Below are 6,000 nucleotides of genomic sequence, written 5' to 3' on the forward strand. Positions count from 1 at the left end.
GAAAATTTATTTAAATGTGGTGAAACAATTTCTGTGTGGGGTGTAATCCTTTTTGATTCACCCCTTTTCTGATCAGTTAGACTTTGGAGTGGTGCCCCATCTGGCCGCAAATACAGCACCATATTTATACACCCCCTGTTGCCTACATGTCAATATAGATAGTGTAAATTTATTTATGTATTTCACATGGATTTACCATTTCTCCATATATTGAGTTTCATTATTTACTCAATTTTGAATTGAATAATGCGTGCAATGTGGAAAAATAGTTTTTTGTGTGTTCTCAATATGTGTAAGCAGGATCTTGATAGTGGATTTATGACCCTGGTGTTTTGCATGTTTAGCATATAAATGGTGGTTTGTTTCTTCATTGAGAAGAGAGAGGAATGAGTAAATATGTATTGAGAAAGGAAACTTCCTTTCCTCTGAAGCAACATCTGTTTGTGATGACGTGGAATTTTCCAGAAAATGTGTTACATATCAACGTAGCATATATCAGTAGACCTTTGTAAACTGGGTTACCCAGCAGAATACAGACACTGAGGCCAGCAGGTCCATAAACGAACAAGAACGTAGGGCTGGGCGATATGGCCTCAAATCAATATCACGATATATTGAGCAACTCACCTCGATAACGATAAATGAACGATAAGTAACACTCCCCCCCACACCTAAAAAAAAGGAAAAAAAAATCCTGTGTATTTACAGAAATGCCACTTTAAAGGACTGTAAAACTACATTGTCGTTAAGATTTATATTTTTTATTTAGTAGTTAAGAACAACTGATAGGCACACGATTGAACAGCTGAAAAGCACAGATTACTTTTAACAAGTTTAAAAGTATAAAATATACAGTCCCTTATAAACAAATTCTAAGCTTCTCGCTTCTCGCTTTTTTTATTTCTTCGAATTGAATCATGTGGTTGTACTGCAGGTGGTGGAAGAGGTTGGATGTAAATAAATAAACATTTTGAGGACTTCAGAATCAGAATCTAAGACATGAGACAAAATAGTAGAGAAGTTGACATTGCTGCTTAATAATATGTTAACCTCTTGAGCATTAGAGAACTTTTTTTACCACTATTTTCTTTATCATTATATATTTTTGATAGACACAGAATCTGTTTCAGAAGTCAGAGGGTCACATGACATGGAAGCTATTGAGAAAAAAAATCAAGATTTCTGCATATTAATATTCATATAAAATAGAGGAAGCACTAAAGTACAATAAGCATAGCTGTGTCTCATTCATCCAGTTTACTAATACAATCTGCTGCTGGAGTCACTTAGTCACATGTCATGGAAGATATTGAAAGAACTGCAATTATTTTGTATTAATATATTTGTGCTAAGTAATTTGATGACAGTCACTAAATCAGTTTCCAGCGATTCAGTGCCATGTTCTGGGAGGTGAGCTAACCGTCTTCCTTCGCGGCTGGACCCGAGTAGAGCTTATAATCAAGCCCGACCCGAGCCCGTGCACGTTGTGTCCGAGCCCGGCCTGACACATTGAATGTAATTATGAGCCCAAGACCGATTTAAACCCGACAACTGTTTAATACGTGGGCTGTTATAACTGACGTTCTCGACTACAATTGCGAGTTGTTTGAACTACAGAAATCTTAATGAATAATGCAACAAGTGCCGCACTTAATGCACTCGACAAAGCCGACAAATGTTATTATCACGGCCCACGACTTGTTTAAAATGGGTCCACACCTCCGACTTTCCTCCAAACTTAAGTTAATTCTACTGTTTTTATTGTTTTCTTTACATCTTCATGCTCCATGTTGCACTTAAGCTACACAATCAGTGATGCCGGTAACGCGTTACTAGTTTTGTCATTTTCCTTAGTAAAAAATATATGTTTTTGCTTTCTTCTTGCGTCTCGGGGAGTGACGTCACGTACGCAAGAAGTCACGTTTTCCAGCATGAGGACACTCACGTGCCAGACCACGCAGACACACAAATGCAAACAACAATGGAGGGAGGAGAGAGATGCGCGTTTTCTAGCTGGAAATACAGTCATTATTTTGAGTGAATAAAAAACAAAACACAAATGTTTGATCAATGGACCGGCCGGCCGAAGACAGTGGCCTGTTGCAGCCTTTGTACGCAGCATCATTACACAAACTGTCCCCTACTCACAGCAGGGTGGGTTCACTTGACTACTAACCTGGCATAGCTGGTGTTGCATCAGTGGACGGAGTTTGCCATCAAATTAATGTAAAATAAGCACATCGGTATACACTGGGGTAGATTAATCAAGTGGACCTAACATGTCCCCTGTCCCTAGTGGATGTTATGCCTATGACACCGAATATACCGACATGGCCAAAATGACGTCGGTTATCGTCGTAAATTTCGGTATAGGTAAATTTTCGGTTTATCGCCCAAGCCTACAAGAACGCACCATTGACAGGCAGACTAAGACAATATTGGTTTATCTTCAGCTAATGCTCATTCAATTCCATCTAGTTCTGATATTTTAGAGTGTTGATATGACCATTATCACTAGACTGAAATGCACCGTTGCCGTCAAGGTGATACTGGTTTAGCTTCGGATATGAAGCATGGGGCTAACTACTGTGAACTGACCAATGAACACAAACTGAGCCCCTTTGTTTTCAGTAACACATGCAATTTACCAAATGATAATTCACAATACTAAGACACTTGGTATATGAAAAACCAAAACTAATCCAAACCATCTGTAAATGTCACATTGGGTGAACTCTTCAAGCAGTGTAAGGCAAGACATTTTTAAACAATGAATTTATTGGCATCAGCTCATTTAGCAGCAATGAGACATCTGGAGCATTGAGACCTGCAAGGTAAAGGCATGAGTAAGTCAACTTAGCGCAGACAGCAAATAGAGAATGGGGTAGATATTGCAAATAAAATTGTGTCTTACCACAGAGATCAAGCTGAAGAACACCATTCCAACCATGAAGCAGGGTGTGGCAGCATTATGTTGTGGGGGTAACTTGCTACAGGAGGACTGGAGCACTTCACAAGATGGGTGGCATCATGAGGAAGGGATAGTATATGGATACATTGAAGAAACATATCTAACCATGTAAGTTGTCACCATGTTTGGCATTTGTTCTTCCTGGATTTTAATATCAGTGGTGTCATTTACATTTGTGTTTGTGTCTGTTTGCGTGCGTTTACGTGTGCGTGTGTGCTGTATAGGATTTGAAGAATGTCAAAGAAAAGAAAACTGGATATAAGAGACTTCTTTAGGAGTCAAAGTGTAAGTTACTTCAAGGGTGTATAGGTAGAGGCTCAACAATACAGATATTGAATAAAAGAGAATATTTAATGCCAAAGAGATTTTTTAAAGTTATTTTTAATTCTTATTTTCATGTATTTGTGTAGAAGTGAGCAACGGTTTGAAAACACAAATGAAGAAACTTTGTGGTGGAAATAAAATAAAACCTCACATTCTAGATGATCATGTGATTTTATAATTATAAGATATAATTAGTTAATATTAAGTTATATTAATATTTAATAAAATCCTTTTTGCTCAGGCAATAACTGTACCATCAAGCTCTATGATCATTGTGTCCCTAATGTATCTGTTCATATGTCATTGTTACAACCAGGTACCCTGACTGCAACACAACAATGACCAAAGTCAACAGGAGAACGTATCTAGGGAATTTATTTACAAAAAGATGATATTAAACAGGGAATTTAAAGGAAATCAAGAATGTGAAAAACATAACAAAAGCAGGAAAATGGCAGGCGCAACAATTGGCATGGAGGCCCCGCTGGAATGAGAGAGCCCGAACACTGCAGGAAGACCTGCTCTTATAGGTAGAGGCTCCACCCCATGATTAGTAGTCACACCTGAAACACATTAGGGAGAGGCAGAGAACTCAAGCAGCCAAAAGAATACAAACAGGGAGAACTACACCACCCAGAGGTGGAAGAGGACGTAACACCTCTACACCAAAATGGTGACTATAGTCTCCATAATTACATACAACAAGACAGTACATTTAGCCCACACATCCATTGCTGGGATGAGCAGAGCACCATTTCACAAAGCAAAATAATACAGCAGTGCTGTAGCAATTTCAACACACACACACACACACCATACACAGACCAAATACATGCATTCATACTCAAAACATAGACATCAAAACTTCCACAGTCAAGCAAACACTCACAAAAAGAACAAATGAAAAACAAAAAAACCCACCACGACATACGTTTAATTCTAACCGTAGAAATGAGAACAGGGACTAAGGTACCCTTGACAGAGCGTCTGCAATGACGTTATCAGTACCGCGCACATGCTTGATCTCGATGTTAAAGGGCTGCAAGATCAAGCTCCACCGCATCAGACGCTGGTTAGCGTTTCTCATGCGGCACAGAAATTTCAGAGGGTCATGATCACTGTACACAACGGTTTTATCTAAAGCCCCCAAATAAACCTCGAAATGTTGGACTGCCAGGACAAGTGCAAGCGTCTCCTTTTCAATGGTGGAATACCGCCGCTGGTGATGGTTAAACTTCTTAGAGAAGTAGCAGACGGGGTGATGGACATTTTCAGCACCATCTTGCATAAGGACGGCGCCTGCACCCTGATCGCTAGCGTCAACCGCCAGGGAGAAAGGTTTTGTGAATTCTGGTGCAGCCAACACAGGGGCAGAAATCAACAGTGTCTTGATGTTTTCAAAAGCCTTTTGGCACTGCTCAGTCCACTGATACATTACTTTTGGGCTTAGCAAGTCTGTCAGTGGTGCCACTACAGAGGAAAAGTTTTCACAAAATCCCCGATAGTAGCCCACCATACCCAAGAATCTCCGGAGCTCTTTGCGATCAGCAGGGGCAGGAAAGTTGCAAATTGCAGACACTTTTGCATCCAGTGGACGCACCTGACCCCCTCCCACGACTCGGCCTAAATATGTTACTGTCGCTTTACCAAATTCGCATTTCGCCAAGTTGATGGTAAGGTTGGCAGAGGCAAAACGTTGAAATAGCTGGCGAATTTGATCAATATGCATTGGCCATGACGCACTCCAAAGAACCACATCATCCAAGTAGGCATCACAACCTGGCATACCTGACAGTACGGTATTTATTAACCGCTGAAATGTCGCAGGAGCATTTCGCATTCCAAAGGCCATGACACGATAGGAAAGAAAGTCATCTGGTGTAACAAATGCAGAGATCTCCTTAGCCCTACTCGTAAGCGGTATTTGCCAGTAACCTTTTAGCAAGTCAAACTTGCTCACATAAACAGCTGATCCCACACGGTCAATGCAATCATCCAGCCTAGGCAATGGATAACAGTCAGGTTTAGTTACTGCATTAACACGCCTGTAATCAGTGCAGAAACGGAAGGTACCATCGGACTTCCCAACAAGGATACATGGTGAACTCCATGCACTCATGCTGGGCTCAGCAATGTTGTTCAATAGCATGTACTCAACTTCTTTCTTTAACACGGCCCGCTTCGCTGGATTAACACGGTATGGGTGTTGTTTAATTGGGACTGAATCACCAACATCAATGTCATGCTCGATAACCTGAGTCTGTCGTGGCACATCACCAAAAAGTTCGGGAAATTGGTTAACCACTTTCAGGACATCAGCCCTCTCAGAGATGGAAAGGTGAGGAAGATGATCTACTAAAACGGAGAGCATCTCCGTGTTGTTAAGACGCCCCTCAATTACAGCGCGAGACGGGCTACTCTCAACCTCATCATTCTCCTCCACTAGAGCGGACAACAGCACCACACCATCGGTGGACAGTGACGGATCCGGCACAGCCAGAGATGCATCTGAACAGTCAGAAGTTGAGCCTCGTTCAAAATACGGCTTAAGCATGTTAACATGACACAGGCGCCTCTGCTGGCGCCGGTCAGGAGTGGCAATCACGTAGTCGCGATCAGAAACCTTGTGCTTTATCTCGTATGGACCACTATATCGAGCTTGCAAAGCAGATCCAAGAATGGGAAGAAGCACAAGAACTCGATCA

This window comes from Sparus aurata, chromosome 8, assembly GCF_900880675.1.
Source record: "Sparus aurata chromosome 8, fSpaAur1.1, whole genome shotgun sequence".
Taxonomy (NCBI): domain Eukaryota; kingdom Metazoa; phylum Chordata; class Actinopteri; order Spariformes; family Sparidae; genus Sparus; species Sparus aurata.